At 41.7% G+C, this 23,563-nt stretch overlaps 1 long non-coding RNA gene across 1 annotated transcript in view; it reads left to right on the top strand.

The window, feature by feature from the left end:
- Window positions 1–14,332: 14,332 nt before the first annotated feature.
- Window positions 14,333–23,563, top strand: part of LOC115085162 — a 54,547-nt gene continuing 45,316 nt past the window's right edge. Inside the window, exon 1 of the long non-coding RNA XR_003854748.1 lies at window positions 14,333–14,428. This is a non-coding gene — a long non-coding RNA (uncharacterized LOC115085162). The remainder of the gene's footprint in view (window positions 14,429–23,563) is intronic.

Genomic DNA, 23,563 nt, shown 5'->3' with positions numbered 1-23,563 from the left:
AACTACTCCCAACTCTAAAGAAGCATTAAAAAGGTTAAACCGTGGAGCTCCCAGAACTTCTCTAATAACTTCTGATGTATCCCATCCAGCCACACTGCTTTATCTACTTTTGTTTGGCAAGATCCTCACAAACACATTCTAAAAATTAATTGAAGTTAACTTCATTTCCATTTCTATCTGTGACAGTTTTATGCATTCCTATTCCAAGTCTTTCCTAATTGAAAACTGAACAAAAATATTTGTTAAAGATTTCTGCTTTTTCCTTGTCAGCTGCAACATATTATCCCCTTCACCTCTGAGTCTTACAACCCAATATTTCCACTTCCTCCTGTCCCTAATATATCTAAAAATGGTTATTCCTCCCTCATTTACTGTGCTAGCTATTTTTCTTTTATTTGTGCCTAAGTTCTCTTGACTACTACCTTAGCTTTTCTTAGTTTTTCTGATATTTTTATACTTCATGAATACTAACTTTTTTTTTCCTTACCTTTTCAGCCAGGTCACCTTTTCTCTTACCTTTATTTACTTTCCTAACAAAATGTTTTGTTGCCCTTACAATATTTCTTTTCAATTTTTCTCATTGTTCTTCTACTTCTCATAGCTTATCCCATTTCGTTAATGACTCCTTTTGTTTCTTTCCATCTTAACAAAGCTAGTTTTCCTGAAGTCAAGGAAACTCGCTTTTGAATAAAGCACCTCTGATTGTGCTATAATACTGAACTACAGCATTCAGTTCTCTCTGGTGGATCCCAGGTGATTCTTCACTGTAACATCTGAAACACTCTTCCCATTTGTAAACACCAGTCCAGTACAGCCTCCTCACATGTTGGTCCTGTTACTGAAACAATTTTTCCAGCAGACAATCCAAGATCTCCCTGCTTCTAGATGACTGCACATGAGCTTCTAGATGAAATTAACATCCAGCAGATTGAAAGCACCTAGCAATAGCACCTCCCCATTCATAGCAATTTTGTGAATGCCTTCAATTAAATCCCTATCCAATTCACCACATCTCAAAAATATATATATTGGAATTAGAAAAGGTAATGAGAAGGGTGACCAGAATGATAAAGTGATTAAACGATATTCCTATGAGGAAAGGCTAAAAGGGTTAGGGCTTTTTAGCTTGGAGAAGAGATGACTGAAAGGAGATATGATAAAGGTATATAAAATAATGAGTGTTTTAGAATGGGTAAAAGTGAATCAGTTGTTTACACTTTCAAAAATTGCAAAGACTAGGGGCCATGCAATGAAGTTACTAGGTAATACATTTAAGACAAATAGGTGAAAATGCTTTTTTACTCAACACATAACTCATGTCTGGAATTCATTGCCAGAAGATGAGGTAAAAGCTGTTAGTGGTGCTGGGTTTAAAAAAGGTTTGAACAAGTTATTGGAAGAAAAGTCCATAAACCATTATTAAACAGACTTGGGGAAATCCACTGCTTGTCCCTGGGATAAGCAGCATGGAATGTATTCTGCCAGGTACTTGTGACCTGGATTTGCCATTCAAGCCCAGTATCCTGTTTCCAGGATACTGGGCTTGAATGACCTTTGATCTGACCCAGCATTGCAAAACTTATGTTTTTATGTTCTCATGATCCATGAAGAAAGAAGATGTTGGATAGTCGGCCTCGGTGACAGGACCTGTCCTTGGGCTTAGCCCTGGCATCAGGTGTGATCCTAGGCCTGGGTCTTAGCAATGGGATCTGTCCTTGGGCCAGGCCCAGAATCTAACCTGGGACTAGGCCTGGACCTCAGAGATGTGACCTGGCCTTAGGCTGAGTCTTGGTAGCAGGCCTGTGCCTAGACCTGGGCTTGGTGTCAGAGCCCATCCTCAGGCAAGGCCCTGGATTTGGACCTAGGACTAGGCCTTGGCCTTGGTGATGGAACTTGGCCTCGGGCCTAGGCCTTGTAGACTGGACCTGTCCTTACACCAGGCCTCAACTTTGGGCCTGGGCTTCCACAATGGTATGGACAACAGTGTCAGGCTTGGGTCTGGGTTTGGGCCTCAATAACAGGATCCAGTATTGGGCTGGGCTTAAGATTTGATGATGGGACCTGGCCTCAGGAAGGCTTCAGCATCATATCTGGCCCTCCTGATGGTATGAACCTTGGAGTCAGGCATGGGCCTCATTGATGGGACCTGGGCCCTGGCACCAAGGCTAGGACTCAGTGAATGGACAGGCTAAGGTCCTGTTGGAGGTGCATTTCCATTTAAATATATGAAAATACCCCCAAAATTGTGTGGATTTTTTCAGAAGTTATTTTTGATTCATTTTATTCAGAATGAATAAAAAATAGCTTCATTTGTCATGTTTTATGCATTTATTTGACAGAACACACATCCCTATTAGTGTACATAACTTTCCACATGTTTTCCTTTTTTCCAATTTTTCTATAAATATTAGAGGTTTTTTTTTACCTGAGTATTTTTACTTTAGGGTTTTGTCTGCCCATCCCAATGATCCTAGTTTAAAGACCTCCTCAACACCTTTATCAGTCTCTTTTGGAAGATGATGTACCCCTTCTTTAACAGGTGGACCCAATCTCTGCTCAGCAGTCCTTGGAATATCCTGCTATTGTCCAGGAAGTTGAAATGCTCTTGTCAACCCATCTATGCAGCCATTCAACATGTTCTAGGAAGAAATCTTCTTTGCTTATGATTTTATCCTTCACTGGAGGACTGAGGAGAATATCATCTTTCTCCAAGATATCATTTTTAATATGCTCTGTGTGCTATCTAGCAGTATCAATCATGCCAGCATGGATGAGCAGCATCAGATATTTGTCAGTAAACTTGATGATTCTCGGCAATATCTCCATAACATTTTGGCTGTTGACACCTGGCAGGTAGCACCTCTCCTACGACAACATAACTGACAGATGAATGCCTCCATGCCCCTCAGATGTAAGTCACCAACTACCACCACCTTTCCACTTCTTTGGTACAATGGTTGTTGAGCCCACAGCTTTTGGTTTTATAAGTTTTGGTTCCTTCTTTTTCTAAGATGGTTCCTGCTCCTCCACCTCTATCCCTGCATAGTGCATATTGGTTCTACAGCTTAAGGTAATCTTGAGTCAGGGTGTATGTGTAATAGCTGTAGTAAACTGGGTCAAGCTGTTATCTTATGATCCAGTTTCACCTTCCCCTCTGCTTCGAGCCTTCTATTTATTTATTTATTTATTTAACGTTTCTTTTATACCGATGACCGTTCGCACATCGCATCGGTTTACAGTGAACAAAAAAACCATTGGGTGGAGCCCTTACAAATAACAGATAACATAGTAAACTAGGCAACATATAAATAATATTTGGGAGGAGCCCTTACAAGAAATACAAACATCAATGAGTAAATGCTAGGGATGTGCAGAGCAAAATTTTATGTTCATATTTTTTATGTCCGAAAGGGGGTCCCACTTGCAGCCAATATGGACATAAAAAAAATCCAATGAGTTGGGTATATGTACATATGTGCAAAAAAAAAATTTAAACCCCCTCACCCTCCTTAATCCCCCCCCCAGACTTACCACAACTCCCTGGTGATCGAGCGAGGAGTGAGGACGTCATTTCTGCAATCCTTGGCGAGAAGCATGTGACGTCGGTGGCACGTCGAGTGACGCGGCGTCACGTGATTCCCGGCGAGTTCGCGCCGGACGGCTCGTTCGGCCCAAAAAGAACTTTTGGCCAGCTTGGGGGGGCCTCCTGACCCCCCCAAGCTGGCCAAAAGTTCTTTTTGGGCCGAACGAGCCGTCCGGCGCGAACGAGCCGGGAATCACGTGACGCCGGCGTCACTCGACGTGCCGCCGACGTCACATGCTTCTCGCCAAGGATTGCAGAAATGGCGTCCTCACTCCTCGCTCCATCACCAGGGAGTTGTGGTAAGTCGGGGGGGGGGATTAAGGAGGGTGAGGGGGTTTATATTTTTATTTTGGCTCAACAATCGCGATTTCCCACATATCGAACATATCTATGTTCGATATGTGGGAAATCCGATCGTTTATGTCGAATCAATTTTTTAAGTAAAAAAAAAATATGAGTTGCGTTTTACTAATGCGGTCAATCCGAATGCACACCCCTAGTAAATGCTATGGGGATATGCTATGGGATTGAACTATAACAGAAACTATATACAAGTTAGTGCACAGTACCAAATCAGCAGGCAAAAAGGCGTTCATACCAGGATATCAGAAAAACATCAGAAAAACATTTGTAGGGGGAAATTATGTGATAGGGGGTGAGATGGAGTAGGCTTGCTGGAAGAGCCAGGTTTTAAGTTTCTTTTTGAAGGCGGGGGTATGGGTCTCAATGCGAATATCATGTGGCAGTGAGTTCCATATAGTTGGGCCGGCAAGGGAAAAAGCTCTGTTCATGGTGGAGGAGAGTTTAAAAGGTTTGATGGATTGGGCATGGAGTGTTCCTTGGAGTGCTGGGCGGGTGGGTCTCTTGGAGGTACGGTGAGGTCCCCATTTTCAAGGACGCTTCTCAGACTTACCACCTCCTCTCTCAGTTCTTCTACCTGTTTCCTAGTTTCCTGTGGGAGTCAACCTGCATACATCTTTCTGACTTAACCTGTTCTTCACTGTGAATCAGGATATCAATCTGAGCAGCAGCAGCAGAAGTAGTGACAGTGGTGACATCTTTGCAATACAATGTTTCTCAGTCATCCTTCTAGGTCTCCAAAAGGGTTAATTTTACTCATAGCTTGACAGGTATGAACCTTACTCATAAGCCAGGATATGTTTTTGAGTATTATCTCAGTCTCTCAAATGCACTGGTAAAGCCCTTCTTAATACTTCCTTTGTGTCAAAGCGAGCTTCCTTCTGAAGTTCATAAGATGTTATATGCACAAGCACCATGTCTATAAGTAGATGGAAATCTTTTTTAACCAGGCCATTGGCAAACAATAACAATTGGGACACTTTCTGTATCTTTCTGCCATTTTTTTTGGTATCTGATTGCATCATTTGATACTTGAAGATCGTATCTCTTTCTCTTTCCATATTATCCACTGAATAGTTGCATGGCACTAACATTTCTATCAACAATGTTGGTTTTTGTGCTTTTCTCCTATACAATTATATCTGGTTTTCATGCATTAAGCTTTTATCTGTTGGGATATTGATGTCCCAGCTAATCATGACTTCCTCATTCTCTATAATTTGCTCATGGTTATGCTTCCAGTGCTTTTCTTGTATATTGATATTATAATGTTATAACAGTGGCAGAGAGTCATTAAAAGGGAGCCATGACTAATAATGTTTGGTCAGATATATAACAATGTTTATTCATGCACAAGCTGAAAATAGCAGCATGTAACTCACAATAAAGAGTTCCCCAGAAAGCATAGGCAATGTAACCAGTAATGTAACAGCAAAGCATTTACATTATATCTTGAGCCTAGCAAATAACGTTGCATGTAAATATGGTGCCATATGAAAGAGCATATACTCTACATGCAAGACTATATAAGAGAATGGTCTAAAATAGGGGTGAGAAAACTGGGGGTGGGCCCCCCAGATGGGGCCTAAAGGGAGGCACACTGACTGCCCAATAAGGAAAGACAAAAATGACTATACTGTTGAGTCTCTGTACCGTGGAGGCACTGCAAGCTCAGGAGGGAGGAAGCTGCCAGAACATAGTGACATCATTGTAAGTCTGCCACAGCTTAGCCATGTGTCTCTTTTGATTGGCCACAGTGGCATCTGCTGGGGTGGGCCCAGGTGGGGAGGGAATTGCTTATTCTGTGTCAGAATTAGACATGGGAACTGCCACTGTGGTATTCCACAACCCAGGAAGAGCTGCCACCCTCACAGCTCAGCCCAGGAGCAGTACCTGCTGCTGCCAGGTCCTTACCCAGAGAGAGCGATATCAAAGCTTCGCCTATTGAAGAAAAGAGGTTGAGGAGGGGAACGGGCAAAGAGGCCAGAGAGAATAATGAAGTGGGTGGAGAGATGGAGGAGATGGGGAAGAAAGAATAAAGGCAAAAAGTAAGCAAATCAAAATATGAGAAAATAAAAAAGTTGAGCAAACTAAGAAAAATAAACAAACAAATAAAGAGAAAAATAGGATAAATTAATGAGAAAAAAGCAAATTTAAAAAGTTGGGCAGATTGGGATAGAGGTTTTCTCAGTTCCCAAAATATTCTGGCTGGCATCTAAGTTTTAAAAAAATATTCAGCTCTAACCAGTGAGGTGTGGAATGTTTTTCTGTGTTTGGTATGGTTTGGTCTATATGTGTGGTCTGTCTGCGTGTGTGTGTTTGTGTGTGTGTGTGTGTCTCTCTCTCTCTCTCTCTCTCGCTCTCTCTGTGGTGTGGAGTGTGTTTCTCTGTGTCTGTCTGAAGTGCTTTGGTCTGGGTGTGTGGTCTATGGCTCTATGCTTGATGTGTCTGTTTTCATCTGGGTGTGTTGCATCTATGTCTCTTTCTGTGTCTGTCTTCTGACTGGAGGGTGGTGTGGCTCTTTTCTTCTAGCTATAGTATGTCTGGTGTCTCTGTACCTGTCTGGATGTTTAGTTTGTGTCTCTCTGTCAGGTGTCTATGTTTAGGGTTCCTTGGTCTCTCTGTATCTATCTTGGTATGGGATACCCGTGTCTGTTTGTGCATGGGGACTCTGTGGCTGTTTGGATATCTGTTTCAGTCTGTTGGTCTGGGTGTGAGGTGTCTCTGTCTGTCTGCATATGAGGAATCTGTTTCCCTCTGTGTCTGTCTGGATATGGGATCCCTGCCTATCTGCCTCTCTGTGTGAACTTAATAATTTCAGAAACTTGAAGAGAAAAAAATGGAGGCTTTGAGCCACTGGTGGGCAGTGTGGCTGCCTGGTAAATACATTTCACGTTAGGAATGTGCAGGGTTAAAAAATGTGTTATTTTTATTCGTTACATTTTCAGGAGATTTTTTTTCAATTTGGTGAATGCTTGATTCATTTCATTTGCGTAAAAAAACACAAAACAAATCAAGCAATAAAAAAAAAACAAAAAAAGAAAGGCCAAAAAATGAAAGCAAAGCCTCCCTCCCACCTTCCTGTAAGAATTCCAGGGCCTGGATTCCCCCCGGCCCACACAATACCGGTTGGGATCCACCAGCAAGGACCAGGCTGAAGCCTTAGGATTGTGAAGGCTGAGGACATGGTAGGTTCTCTCGGTGTAGGCCAGGACCCAATGCTGGGGCCTCAGCCTGGGCTCAGGCCCAAAGTTGTGACCCAACCAGGAGGCCAGGACACTAACACCTGGGCCTCAGCCTACGCTGGAGCTAGAGCCTAGGCCTGACACTGTGACCCCCACCTGGTGGCCAGGTCCTGATTCTGGGGACTTGGTCCGAACCCAGGCCTGATGCCATGACCCAACCCAGAGGCTGGGTCATGATGCTCAAGTCTCAGTCTCAGCTGGAACCTGACCCAATGCAAAGACCACATGTGATGGCCAGGTCCTGATGCCAGAGCCTTGACCCAGACCCAGGCCTAACACTGCAACCTAACACAAAGGCTCGGTCCTGACACCTGTGCCAAGGCCTAGGCCCGAGCCCGAGCCCAGGTTTGATGCAGCAACCTGACCCGGCGGCAGGATTGTGATGCTAGGTCCTTGGCCCGGAAGCTGTTTTCCAATGCAGGGGTACCTTTCTAGGCCAGATCCCAAGTCTAGGCCCAAAGCTGGGACCCAACCCAGAGGCTGGGACATGACGCCAGGGCCCAGGATGGGACTTGGCCTAAGATCAGGCCCAGGCATCGGGAGATCCTCTTCAGGACCTCTTCTCTCTTCAGCTCTTCAATGCCAAATGATAGCATCTGCTGGGGTCATGCCAGAGTTAGTTAACTTTGGCGCATTCACCGCAGTGGACAGTGATATTTTGATGTATGGCAATACCGTACAATGCTGTACATCAATTTATTTATTTATGTATTTATTTATTTATTTAGCTGTTTTATATACTATCGTTCCTAAAGAAGATCACAACGGTTTATAGAATTGGCATTCATATTCATGGCCAACGATCATGTGCTTTCTGTTAGTGTTTACCTTTCTAATTCAACATCACAGCATATACACATTTTAGTTCATAGTTAAACATATTCAAAAATACTATAGAGGTTCCTATCAAATTTAGTTCCAATTAATTCATTCTAGGTCTACATAACAGTGACAATAGATACTAATCCTACTAGTAATACTTTTCAGTCATTCATTATTTAATGAATGTTCGAATAGCACTATCTCAGGAACAGTCAGTGCAATTAGCAGGTTTATTGCATCTAATGTTACATTAGCTCATATACTTTTCTAAAGAGCCACATTTTTATTTCATGCTTGAAGTTCTTTCTTTCTGTTATCTGCTGTAATGTTTCTAGAAGAGAGTTCCAAAGCTTGGGGCCTGCTATTGTGAATATTCAGTCAGTCTCTTATTTGTGTTAGGTGAATGTTTTGAGTGGAGGGTACTAGTAGTAGACCTTTATTTTGTGATCTTAGTTCTCTTTGTGGTATATAGAGCTGTAGAGTTACTCCTAGTAGGCAAGGATCAGTATTGTTGATGATGTTAAAAATTAGGGATAACACTTCATAATGAATTCTGGATTGTACAGGAAGCCAGAGCAGAGTTATCAGAGAGGGGGTGTTCAAATGATGTTCCTTGTCTGCTAATCAGATATTTAAAGAGATTTTTTTCTCTTGTTTTTCAAATACCATTGCCTCTTTCCCAACATGTACTGGTAAATTTTCATTCATTACTTCTATTCGCCAAAACAATAATTTGATTTTAAGGATGAATTGCAATTTAGGCCATTTACGTTTGTACTTCAGCACATTTTGAGTTTTATGATCTGTTGATGTTGCTAGCGTATGCTTGAAGGCCTATAATAACAGTTATATTTGTATATATGTATATATAGTTATAGTCAGAATCGATACCAGACAAACCCCAATGAATTAAGTGCTCTATTAATGCATACATATAATTACCTTAAGGTAAACCATAACTCATGCCTGATTTACAAACCACACTATTAACTACATCAAAACTTTATTTATAATAATGAAATATTCCACAAAGCTTCAAATATGTGTAAAGACTATCCATATATTAAATAATTGACATATTACTTGACAATATTGTTAAATATGTATATTAAAAAAAACATATGCCAAATTTAATATATAAATAGGCAAAAATATTACTCCAGAGTACAAAACACATACACACACACCACACATATATACCAGTTGCTCCTTAAAGCACCATCATCTTTCAGTTTTGGTAATTACTATCTCCTGAATTATTGAAAAGTACAATTAATTGATAACAATTACAGCATACAATAAACTAATATATATATTTAGAACAAACAGTGACCATGTAACCACAAACTAATATCTAAACACACTGTGCAGTGTTGAAATTCTTCTGTAAATATATATTTAGACCAAACAAAATATATTTAGAACAAACAGTGACCATGTAACCACAAACTAATATCAAAACACACTGTGCAATGTTGAAATTTTTCTATAAAAACCCTGACAGGATCCTCTTTCACCGACTGGCTTCTTCAGGGTAATTTAAGCATAAAGAAGCACTGTGAATTCTGAAAATCAAATATTTAAATACATAAAAAGTATGGTTTCAATGTCATTAAAATAAGTACTTTTAAATAAAACTCTCTTGATAGCTCATATTGTTCGAATTATTATTCTCAAAGGAATTTTAAATGGGTAAACTTATGCTGTGGTTTGAATTATGTGTGTCTATCTTTGAAGACTGTCGTTATTTTTAGGCCATCAAAATGTATGATTTGAATTACACCAACTGTTCTAAATCAAAAATAAAAACTAAATAGACACACAAGTCAAAACAAAAAACCTCACATATGATACTTCATCAGCCACCTTAAAACTATTACTTGATGAATGAACTAATGACATAGTACTCCAAGGTTTACCTTAATCATGGTTTTGAGATGCAAATATTTCATTATTCTAAATAAAGCTTTGATATAATTATAGCATGTTTTGTAAATGAGGCATTAGTGCTGTTTAACTTAAGGTAATTATATATAGAGAGAGTAATTATGTGTGTGTGTGTGTGTATGTGTGTGTGTGTGTCTGTGTGTGTGTGCATATATAATCCATTTCTATAAAAGCAATGCCTCCTTCAGTTCTTGCAATTTGCTATATTCCTATGGAATGCATAATGTGCATGAAGAAGTTCTCTTGCTCTTTCATCTCTTGTTTAAAGACTTTACCTGGCCAGTTGATTATTTAAAATTATAGGAAAGTGCAAGAATTGTTGATAGCTTGTATCTTATTTTGTGTTGTTAAAGTACTTTTCAAAATCAATTTCAATTTTTTTATTATACTTTATGGGTCTTTTCTCTGTGCTGAATTTGTGCACCTTTATCCACTTCTAGATATTTGTTTATACCATTTTGCACAATTTATTTTATGCTATAGTCCTCTGTGAATGAGATGTTTTCTGTTTTACTTAATGCTTTTTTATTGAAAGTTTCCTTAGCATATTTATCTAGATTGAATGTCATCCTGATGACAAACACAGGTACTATAAATCTTCAAGCCATCTACTTGCACTTTGCGCAATGTTAGCCAAATTTTCAAACACCCCGCTGCGCGTAAAATCCGGCAGTTATGCGCGCAGCTGGTCCTTGCGTGTGCCGCGTGCATTATAGAAGGGGCCCTGCTGCGCATGTAACCCCTGTTACGCGCACCAGAGCCGGATCTCACAAAGGGGCAGTTTGGGGGGTGGGGAGGGACGGTCCAGGGGTTGTGGAGGGGGTGGAACTGGAGGCAGCCAGTACCGCAGCCATTTGCTGCTGTGCTGGGAGATTGCGCGCCAGCAGCCTGCCAGCTCGCACAGCTTACACCAGCTCTGGAGATGGCGTAAGTTCTGAAATAAAGAAAAAAAAATAGTAGTCCGTGTTAAGGGGTCGAGGAGGAGAGGGGAGGGGAGGAGAGGAGAGGAGAGGTGGGGGATAGGAAAGTTCCCTCCCAGACTCCTTAATTGGAGCGGACTGGGAAGGAACTGGGGGAGGCCCGATCTCGTCGCAGTGTGTAAATTGGCCACATCTACTCCCCCTGCGCGCACTGGCCCGGATTTTATAACATGCACGCGCGCCAGCATGTGCATGTTATAAAATTGCATGTCCATGTGTATGCGCCGGGTAGCGCATGCATAAGGAGGCGCACACGTATGTTTTTAAAATCTACCCCTGTGTGTGGATCATTAATATCTCTGGAATTAGGGCAGAATCTGTAAGGGTATTCAGTGGGTTCAATGTAAGACAAAACAAAAGTGGTAAAAGGGAATCTTCCTGAAATATTCCTTGTTAGATATTGATGTTAAAGATGACATTTTGTCCATCTTCATATTTCAGATGATGTGTAGTCTGTCACATTTTGAAACTTGATATACTCAAAAAAGGATTTACTCTGTACATTGCAAGACGATTTCTTATTTAGGAGTGTGGGGGATACTATCAAAAGCTTTTTGATAGTTTGACCAGGCTATGCTAAGGTTTTGTTCTGTCTTACAGGTTTAATTAGAATCAACTAATCCTTGGATTCATATGTCCCTGTTTTATTTCTCTTCTGTTCTACTGCCATGATTTTATTAAACTATTTATGATCATATATTCTTTCTATATCTATTCAATGAAGAGCTTATAGACTATAGGTAGCCTGTTATTGGTTAATATTTTTTTGGAAAAGTCCATAAAGCATTATTAAGATGGATTTGGGGAAATCTACTGCTTATTCCTGAAAGAAGCAGCATGTAAAATATTAACCTTTTGAGATCTAGCCAGGTATTTGTGCCCTGGATTGGCCACTGTTGGAAACAGGATGCTGGGCTTGATGTACCTTTAGATAAACCCAGTATGGAAAATCTTATGTTCTTATGTTGTTTGCTGCTATGGAATATTACTCGGGTTTCCATTGGGAACAGAAATGTTATTCCTGTTATTAACCATTTTGATGTTAATTATGATTGACCAATCCACCAATTTTTGAAGTTTGCCAGATTTTAATGTAAAGATATTAAGGACGGCAGAAACAATCAGGAACAGCAACTAAGTACTCACTGGGAGCGACCTCGTTGCAAGGCAAGGTAGGAGAGACAGACGCTGGTTTAAATAGCTAGCCGGCGTCTGACGTCAGGAGGAGGGCGGTTCAGCACTTCCGGGTGCTGGACCTACAAGAAGCGTGCCTTCGCGCACGCGCGTTCCCCAGCAGGGGGAGGAGTCGGTTTCGGGCCTCGGCGGCATCTCCACAAGGGAGACGCTGCTGCCATGCGGCCAGGCAGGCCCCTTTCCTCGCGGTTCGCAGCGTGACTGGAGGGACCGGGACAGAGTTAAGGACCCGGTCGCTAGCCTGGCGACCGGGACCGCAACATCTAGAACCTTGCCATACAGTCACAGCACTGACTCTCAGGATTCAAATAACAGCAACCTTATGAAAAAGCAGCAATGCAAATACTATACCAGGCCCTAGAACATTAATATATCACCTATGGGAATAACAGAACAAGATGGACTACTACTACAGAGAAACTACAAGCGAACAGAAATACTGCATTTTAGTCACACACACAGGCAAAACAGAGACCAATCTTTATCTAATATAGAAATAAAAGACTACAAATTAAAAACAGAAACATGCAGCTAAAACCAAAATAGAAAGCCTGAGAAAGTCTCTAAACAGTGAAATACTGAAGAAAGAGCAAAATACAAAAATATAAGAAATGCACATACCCAAAGCTGGCATGTCTAACATCTCAAAATATATATTTTTTTACCTTTGTTGTCTGATCTTTGTATTTTTCTAATCAATTGGTCCTGGTCTCTTTTACCTGATTTTTTCCCTTGTTGCTCATTTCCTAATTCCTTTTCAGTGTCTTTCTTCTACTACTCTCTTCTTCCCTTCCACACACACACATAAACACTTTCTCTCACAGACTCCCTCACACACTCAAGCTCTCACTCTCATATGCTCTCCCTCCCCCCCACACACAAGCTCACATTCTCTGCAGACACACATAAAAGCTCTCACTTTCTCACCCCTCCAGGCTTACATTCCTATGCACACACAGACGCACATCCAGGCACCCATTCTCACCCACACACTCAAACCCAGACTCCCATTCTCACCCACAAACCGATGCTCCTATTCTCACCCACACAAACACATATTCAAGCACCCATTCTCACCCACACATACACATTTTCAAGCTTCCATTCTCACCCACTCACAAACCCAGATTCCTATTCTCACCCACACATTCACACATTTAAGGTCCCATTCTCACCCACATATATACACATTCAAGCACCCATTCTTACCCACATATTCAAGCTTTCATTATCACCCATACACAAACCCAGGCTCCCATTCTCACCCACACACAAACCCAGGCTTCCATTCTCACCTACATATTCAAGCTTACATTCTCACCCACACACAAACCCAGGCTTCTATTCTCACCCACACATATCTACATTCAAGCTCTCATTCACGCACACACACACACACTCACACACACACACACACACCCAGGCTCCCATTCTAACCCACACATACACATTCAAGCCCATGCACAGCTTCTGCTTCCTCCCCCTCCCAAACAGGAAGATCAGTTGGCCTCTCCTGCTGCCACCGGCCTCCTTCTATCTTTGGGCTGTATGGCTCACCGATCTTCCTGCTTGGGTGGGGGAGGGGGAGGAAGCGGAAGCTGTGTGCGGCGCTTCTGCTCCCTCCCCCCCCTCCCAAAATAAGAAGATCGGTGGGCCATACGGCCGCAGGATTGCTTCCCCATTTGTGCCGTGCAAATGCACAGAATGTGCGCCAGCCCTGTGTCCTTCTCTTTGCTGCGTGGAGATGGGATCCCATGATGGCCTTGCAGGTGTGGTCTCCACTTCCAGTTCTGGTTGGGTGGGCCTGGGTCCAAATTGGGTGGGCAGCTGTGCCACTGCACTCAAATTGAATTTCTTAATAGACCTATATAGACCTTTGAAATCCTCAATTTTATTTCATCTAGTAAACCTGGTAAAGCCCCTGGACCAGATGGGTTATCTTACAACTATTATAAAATTTTGAAAGACTATATCACAGAACCATTACAGGTCCTTTTTCATGAGGCTTTATGCCATGGTCATTTTCTGAAAAACTTTAATGCTGCGCATATCACAGTGCTACCTAAACCGGGCAAGGATCCCTCTCTTCCAGCATCTTATAGACCAATCTCACTGTTTAACTGCAACTTGAAACTCTTTGCAAAAGTCCTTGCTGATAGGCTGAGTCTCATCCTTCTCACTATTATTTCTTCCCATCAGGTTGCCTGTTCCATCCTGCCTCCGGTTCCGCCTGTTCCTGCCTCCGCTCTCCCGGATCCGCTCCTGCTACTCCAGTTCCTTGCCTTGTCTTCAGCCAGGTTGGATTTCTTAAAGGCAGGATGGCTAGGACCCATATTATTAAATTAATATTGGCAATGAACTTTTGTAGTAAAAAGAGAATCCTGGCCATAGCTGTTAGTTTTGATTCCAAAAATGTTTTTGATATAGTATCTTGGCCTACTTATTTTTGGTGTTAGGTAGATTTTGTTTGTGTGACAATTTTTTGACCTATATCTCCTTTCTTTATGATAACCAACTTCATTTATTTTAGCAAACGGTGACAAATCTTCTCCCTTCCTGATTCATCAAGGGGATCGAACAGGGGTGTTCCCTCTCCTTGCTCTTATGCTTACTTTCTATTCATTCCCTCCCGTGGATTATCGCTGAAGATGATTCCATTTTAGGGCTTGAAATAGAAGGCACCTCATTTAAAATTGCTGCATTCACTGATGATATCCTAATATTTGTCACTGCTCTTCAAATCTCACTTCCAAAAGTATTGGCATATCAAGTGCAATTTGTCACTTTTGCAGGTTTAAAAATTAATCAAGGCAAGTCAGAGGTGTCGTGACTGGGATGGTACACCTGACATGGGAGGGCTCCATCCCTTTATGATGGGTCCACTCAGAATTGAAATATTTGGGGGTTTATATCCCAGCTGATATACAATCCCTTTATAAGGTGAATATACAGCCACTCCTTTGGTCTATGCGTAGCAACCTCTGTAAATGGATGAACTTATCACCTTCCCTTATGGGAACTATTCATCTTTTGAAGATGATTGAGCTTCCTATGTGGCTCTACTTATTACAAATGTTACCAGTCTGGCTACTCTAAAAAGATATTTGGGAGATTGAGAAAGCATTTAAAATGTTCCTGTGGCAAGGGAGGAGGGCTAGACTTTTATTAAGCTCACTACAAATACTGCTAGTAAGTGAAGGATTTAAGTGTCCCAACATCAGACACTATAACTTAGCTTGCATGTTGCACATCCTTCAGGACTTGCTGATGGGTTCCTCACTCTTTTCACCAAATGATCATTTAGAGGCGTGGTTGGGTGGACTTTCTCTGTTTTCTGAATTGCAGCTTGATGGGGCTGCCCTTCCAAAGTCCCTCAAATCCTTCATGACAGTTCATTCTTGTTGGCAAGCTTGGCACTCAATCTGCAAATGGTTGGGCCCAATAATAGAATTTACAGCTTTGTTAGAGATTTGTGGCAATCCAGATGTCTCCCCAGGGTTGACATAAGGGATGTTTAAAGTGTGGAAACAGAAAGGCCTCATGCAACTCTGCCTTATTTACAGATGATAAAGGTACACTATATAGCTTCCTTGAGTTGCAAAGCAAATATAACCTGCCACGCAATGACTTTTTTGCTTTTTTACAACTCTGGCATTACTTCACTTCACTTCTCAAAAATCCCAACCTGGGCCACCTTGGTAATTTGAATACAATATTTCAGGTAGCAAAGAAGCAGAAACCTTCCTGCACTATGTTCTCTAAACACTTATCTCTGTTGGCAGACTCTATGGAATTCTCTCAAATTTCAACTTGCTGGTCTCTTAGGTCAGGGGTACAGTTGTCCAATAAAGATCTTCAATATTATTTTGCTCATTTCCCAGAGATTTGATAAAGTGTGACTTTACGAGAGACATACTGGCAGATTTACACTTCTTAATCTATTGCATTTAAAACTAAACTCTGTTTATCTCCGATATGAGAAATGTACAGTGGCAGTTAGTAACAACAGTGGAGTGAGACCAATCGCTGTATAAGGAGGTCTTTATTAAGCACAACATTGATTAAAATACTCTTGTCCAACACTGGCCAGAGTATTTTAAGCATTCTTTTTTCCCATAGGCAGAATAAAGAAGAGATATAATATCAGATTCCTGTGGCATTTATACTTGAAAGAATGGATTTCTGAGTTTCTCAAATGTTTTAATATAAATTGTAGCTTGTTTATATACAAAATTACATTACTTTTTGACTTTTTCCCATCTATGTTCATATTTCTTACTTTCTTGCTTCATAGTCTTAAGTTCATCTGAAAACCAAAGTTATGGTTTCCAACTTAATTTTAAAACTACTATTATGGAGGTGCATCAAATGCATAAATGCCTGTCTCAGTTCAGTCTCCCATAATCCAGCCCTTTATAATAACTCCTTGATTTATATATTCTCATGGGGCAGGCTCCAAAATGTCATCAAATTGCTCTAGAACTAGCACAAGTCTAATGAAAAATCAATTTTAGAGTATGTCCCAAGCTCTCTCTTATTTTAACATGGACTCCATAACTGAAATTTGCCCCAAAAATGGTCAGATCATGCAGCAACAGCCAAGGGACATATTCCCTGAAAAGAGAAGGTAGAATCACTAATCTACAATCTGGGTTAACCCCAGCATCTGAAATAAACCTGAAAAGACAAATTGTCCAATGGGTTTTCATAGTGCTCATTTCTCCTAAGATCCTTCATTAATTAAAAAAAATCATAAATATCTATTTTAAAGTTGCAAAAAACCCCTCAAAAACATTGTACCAGAAACTTTTGTAAGTCTCAAACAAATAAAACTCTGTAAATACAGGGAACTGCAATAATGCTGATTTCTGGAATAGAAATAATAGTACAAATAGAGCAAAAAGGAAAACTTAGAGAAGCACTGAGGTGAGGTCCATCCACATCCCTAAGGGTTTACTTTCTTCAAGCAATTTCTGCACTTTTTTGAACAGTCCTTCCATGCAACCTTTTTTGTAAGTTGTTGCAAATATTAATATTTGGTTTGTCACTTCCACCATTGAAAATCATTTTGGGGCAGATTTTAAATTCTTGCGCGAGCGGGTACTTTTGTTCGCGCAGCAGGCGCGAACAAATGTACGCTGGATTTTATAAGATACGCGCATAGCCGCGCATATCTTATAAAATCCGGGGTCGGCGCACGCAAGGGGGTGCAGATTTGTGCAACCTGCACGCGCCGAGCCCAGCGCAGCCTGCCTGTTCCCTCCGAGGCCGCTCTGATTTCGGAGCGGCCTCAGAGGGAACTTTTCTTAGCCCTCCCCCCACCTTTCCCTCCCTTTCCCTACCTAACCCACCCCCCCCCGGCCCTATCTAAACCCCCCCCCCTACCTTTGTCGGCAAAGTTACGCCTGCTGAAAGCAGGCGTAACTTTGCGCGCGGCGGCCGGCAGCCCCGCTCCGTCCTCCGGTCCCGGTGGCTGGTCCGGAGGCCTCGACAACGCCCCCGGGCTGGCGCCACGCCCCCGGGCCCGCCCCCGAAACGCCACGGCCCGCCCCCGAAACGCCGCGTCATTTCGGGAACGCCCCCGGACACGCCCCCTCCCTCCCCATTTCGAAAGCCCCAGGACGTACGCGCGTCCCGGGGCTTTACGCGTGCCGGCGGCCTATGCAAAATAGGCGCACTGACGCGCGAGGGCCCTGCGCGTGTAAATCCGGAAGGATTTACGTGCGCTGGCCTTTTAAAATCCGCCCCATAATGTCTAGTAGTCTTATATGCCCTTGTCCAGAAGAATTTTATCATTTTTTCTAGAATGTTTTCACTTTTATATTTCAGTAGTCACTTTTCTCTGTTGGTGGCTAGTCACTCATTTCTCTGTTTGTCTGCTACTGTAATAAATCAACAGTTTGCATTAGTTTGTTGAGATCCCCTGTGATGTTTTCACAAAAAAAGATCACTTCTAAAGTGTTAATGCAATTGATATGCTAAACTCATTTCAACCATCAGGTAAAAAGACTTTACTGAAACAAGATGCAAATTATTCCATCTCTTAAGTTAAATTGCCAGTGTCATATTGCTTTCATTATTTCAGAATTCTAAGCTAGTAAAACTTCTTAGTCATTTTTAATTGCTCTCCTGAGCTCTAAACAATGTTGCCATTTTGACATCTTTAAATCCATTTTCCCAAAGAATTGCATTATTTCCATGGCTTACAAAGTCTTAAAAATTGGCCTTCAGTACTGTGTGTTTATTAGGTCATTACTGTATATTACATTCAATTTGTTTTTGTGTTTCCTGTTACCATCCTAATGTTCTCCATTAGAACATACCTTATCTTATTTTTTTTGTTTTGTGCAGTCAAGTTATATATCTGATTATTTTGTATACCATTTTTTAAAATGCTATTTAGAAATATGATTTCAAGTGCACTGAAAGGTGAATTTTAAAAGCCTGAGACAAGCATTAATTAGGGGATTCTAAAAGCTGCCCAGATAAACATCTCCCCCAGTGTGCTCAAAGTTTTGAAAAAGTGGCAAGTAGTGGGCATGGTATCGGCAGGGCATGGGTGTTTCTGTGCGTGAGCCAGAAATGTATGTATATATACTTGCGCACCTGGGTGTGCCTACATCCCCTGCCATATAAGTTTACTTCTTCTATGGAGGAGGTGTAAGTTATAAAATAAAGAAAATAGACAGTTCTGCAGAGTTTTAAGGGCCAGGCTAACTGAGGGACATGAAGGCTATTAAATTAGGGGTAAGTGGAGGACCCTCCCTTTAACTGGGTGAACTGGGGATAAAATGGTTTAACTTGAAATGGCATTGGCACACGTCACTTTTAAAATTCCTCGACTTATGCGGTAGAAGCGAGATTTGTGTGCTCATGTGGGCACCCAATTAAAATTTGGTGCAAATATGCATGCAGGCAGACTTTAATATAACATGCATGCATATGCACGTATGTTATAAAATGGCTTTGACTCTGGACATGGGTTGATGATGTACATGCTCAAATGTGCACCTGCATATCAGTTTGAAAGTTACCATCCCAATGAATACAAATACACTGAACAGACTTCAAAATATATCAAAATGGCACCATTCTAAGGGATGAAAGCAACAGAGATAATTAACTTTGGCATGACTCCAGCAGACAGCATCAGTTGAAGAAGAATGAAGAGGACATTGGCGCAGCAGTTCTGAGACCTAGGCTCTGGGCCTGGGCCTAGGTCATTGCCCAGGCATCAGATCTGAGTCTGGGCCAGACCCTGGCATTGGGCCAGGTTCTAGGTTAAGGCCCTGGAATTAAGACCTGGCCTCCGGGCCAGGCTGCAGTGTTGGGCCTGGGCCCAGGCCATGGTCTAGGCTGAAGCCCAGCAATCAGAACCCAGTCTCTGGGTCAGGTCCAGCATTGGGCCTGGATCTGGGTCAAGGCCTGGCATTGGGACCTGGCTTCCTGGCCTGGGTCCAGGCTCTGGCCTAGGCCATGGTTGAGGTGTCAGTATCCAGACTCCAGGCCAGGCCCGGGCACAGCATTGGGACCCAGCCTCTGGGCTGGGTCATATCATCATCTGCTATGAAGGCCAAATCTTTGGCCTGGACCTAGGCCTCACCAGAAGTTCCCCACCAGACAGGGTAAGTGGTAACCGGAGGAGATCCTGGCCCCAACATTTTCCATGTTGGTGGGTGGGAGGAATGAGAGACCTTGAGAAGCCCTGTATTTTTTTTTTTTGTTTGATTTGGTTTTTTTTCACATAAATGAAATTAATTAAACATTCCATGAACCAAAATTTGAGGGGAAAAACCTCCTGAAAACAAACCAAGAACAGCATGCAAATTTTATTCCCCTGCACACCAGTAGTAACTGCATATAGAAACATAAGACAAAGGACTATCCATTTAGTCAGTACACATTCACTAAGCCATACCTGAGTACTGAAAAATTCATATTCCTACTATATGATACTTACAATACATCCAACATAAGGAGTTACCGGTTTCTTTCAATTTATCCAAAGCTGTGATTGGAGGTGTGTTTTAAAACGATTCCCAGGGGCACAACCGGGCTCATACCGCCCAATTTCGCTTCTTAACCAAGATGTAAAAATTTATGCTAAAATCCTTGCCAATCAAGGCACAACCGGGTTCATACCGCCCAATTTGCTTCTTAACCAAGATGTAAAAATGTATGCTAAAATCCTTGCCAATCGATTAAAGTTCATTCTCCCCCACCTTATCTCTCAAGAACAGACGGGATTCGTCCATGGTAGACGGCCAGTTGCTAATATCAGGCGCTTATTGGTTGCACTGGAAACATGTCGCCGGACTCCCACAGTAGATCCCTTATTGGTGAGCTTCGACGCAGAAAAAGCGTTTGACCGCGTAGCGTGGCCCTATTTGTTTGATGCACTGAATTGTTTTGGCTTTACTGGCCCCTTTCTTACAGCTATTAAGATCTTATATGGGAACCCCAAAGCGTTTATCTGTGTCAATGGTTCCACCTCTCCCTTATTTACGTTGGGTAGGGGAACTAGACAAGGCTGTCCCCTGTCTCCCCTTCTATATATCCTCTCCTTGGAACCCTTAACCCAAAAAATCAAACAATCTCCTTTAATATCTGGCATTACTTCAGGAGGCATAGAGCAAAAGATGATGCTATTTGCAGATGACATGTTGATGACAATTTCTAATGCTCGCAGTTCCTTACCAAAGCTTTTGCAGCTCATTCAGTCTTTTGGCACTTTTTCTGGGCTGAAACTTAATCTAACTAAATCTGAAGCACTGGATATTATGGGTTCTCTCAAAGATACATGGCAGGACTTTCCGTTATTATGGGCGACTGATACGATCAAGTACCTAGGAATTAAAATACATGTAAACCCTCAGCGCTGGTATCATTACAACATTACCCCCCTAGTGAAATTATTCCAACAGAGGGTCAACAGTTGGATGTCATTACCACTCTCTATTTCCGGCCGGATAGCTTTAGTTAATATGATTTTGCTTCCCAAACTACTATATATTATGCAAATGACCCCCTTTTATCTGAAACCCAAGGATGTGCGTCTCTTTAATCCGATTTTGGGCACTTTTTTTTGGAGTCCTAAGAAAGCCAGGATGGCTTTCTCTAAGTTAATGGTACCCAAATCAGAAGGGGGATTAGGAGTTGCTAATTTGCGGTATTATAATATTGCGTGTTTACTGCCTACGTTGAGGGAGTGGTTGGATTATGGGAGCGAATCTGAAGTCCTGCAACTGGAGAGGGCAGCTTTCTATCCTCATCATTTGGCGATGGTACTACATTCCCCTACTGGGGCATTACCACTCTACATAACCAGTAGTTTAGTCGCTGGTGGTCTGCGTAACTGTTGGAAGTATATTCGGGTATTTTTACATTTGGATTGGAAAGTATCTTATTGTCTCCCATTAATTCATAACCCGACACTGCCTGCTGGGATCCCTAATCAACTGTTGCAGAGATTGCAGGAGAGGGGTATTGTTAACATTTTTCCCTTTGTAGATTTGCAGACCAATACGATTCGCTCCTTTGATTACTGCTGCCAAAACCATAACTTACTCCCATCGGATTATCTCACGTATTTGCAGATTCGCAGCTATATTCAGAATTGCCTGGTGGGCAGTAGAGGGGAGATGACTAATGGTCCCTTCCAGAGGCTGTTACACATCAGTTCACTAAAAATAGTAAGATTATCCATGTACTATAAGTTTTTACATGATAATTCTTCTTACTATTTACATCATATGTGTGCCTCCACATGGTCGATAGATTTAGCATGTGAAATTTCAGTAAAGGCCCTACGAACGAGCTATCAAGCAACCCATAAGGCTGCAGTTGGTATATCTCTTCGGGAAACTCATTTGAAAGTTCTCCATAAATTGGTATTTGTGCATGTATACAGGTTTTTTGGTTACAGGTATCCCAGCATTATTCCAGCAAGTGTACATCAACCACGGACTGGCCCATTCAGTTCTGTTTGTTGGGCATCCAGAATGGACCACGATCTTCCCTTGGCCTGTCATCCCTTTTGTTTCAGAAGAGTAGACTAATTGCACTACGCCTCATTCTACGCCATTGGTTATCCAACACTGCTCCAACCCTTCGTGAATGGAGAGGTGCCATGCTTACTTTGTATCTAATGGAAAAAAAAAATCCTTGGGGACAGCAGCCCATAAGCAACAGCTTCGATTTACAGCATTGTGGGACCCATTTATCAAAAAAACTGCCCTCATCCATGGTGGGAAATGTACCACCAGCACCGTCTTAAGATATTGACTTCCGTTCATATCTTTGATATTTAGTATTACTATTTTTATTACTGAATTATCATTATTGTCTTCTTAATGACTTCTTCTTATTATTGACGTATTGTTCCCAATAGTACTCTGTCAGAGTTGGGTGTCTTGGGGAGGGGGGATTCTACAGGGAAGGGGGGAGGGTAAAGGTGAGGCCTCTTAGTTTTCGGGTATTACATTCATGCATAATCGTTATGATTTTACCTTGTGGTTGTGACATTGTTGTGCACATGATATGCTTTTTGTTGTAAAACCTCAATAAAAATGATTACAAACAAAAAAAACCCGATTCCCAGGCTCCCATACAATCTTTAACAACTCTACTATACATAGATATAGCATACAATATTTCACTTTGCATCCAGTCCATCATCTTCTTTGTATACCATTTCAATACTTACTTTTAAAATATAATCACATTGAGGTTGATATTCAAAGGCATTTATCCGGATAACTAAAAAATTATCAAGATAAATGCCAAATTTTGAAAAAAAGGCCATTTATTTGGATAAATGGTAGGCATTTTAGAGGCATTCCAGAATGTTGGTGAAATGACCAAATAATTTATTTGGCTAGCTAAAATATTTTGAGATAGCCAATTAAACTATTTGACTAGCTCTAGATGTGCAGGAACAGGGATAAAGTTATCTGGGAACATCTTCCTGCATAACTTTTACTAAGAAACACTTGAATTTATAAAAAAAAATCAGCTCCTGAGTGGGCCAACTAGATAAATTTCCCACCTCCACCCCCCTACCCCAGTGAAATTAGTGCTGGCCTGTCAGCCCACCCTTCTAACATCTTATAATTTGTCTCAAACGTTGAAGGACTACAGTTCTGAAGAGTTTCCCACAGCCCCAAAGTCAAAAAATAATTTAAGCAAAGGTCCCCAGGATAAGGCCTCCCTGTCCCCTCCCATGTCCCCACCCCCATCAATCCTTCCCTAACTTTCTCACTTCTGTTGTACAATCCCCCAATCCCTATACTTTGGCCAGGAGCTCTGAACTGAGATCTGGCTCCTGGCATTTCCAGCATTGCTCTCACAGTATATCTTCGACAGAAATTCTGGTAGATTATACTACCAGCTTTGCTGTCAGAGCAACATTGTATGTGTTGGGATCTGGATAC

The sequence above is a fragment of the Rhinatrema bivittatum genome, chromosome 2, assembly GCF_901001135.1.
Source record: "Rhinatrema bivittatum chromosome 2, aRhiBiv1.1, whole genome shotgun sequence".
NCBI classification, from domain to species: Eukaryota; Metazoa; Chordata; class Amphibia; order Gymnophiona; family Rhinatrematidae; genus Rhinatrema; species Rhinatrema bivittatum.
The sequence above is the reverse complement of the archived record's forward strand: the minus strand, read 5'-3'. Positions and strand labels throughout refer to the sequence as shown.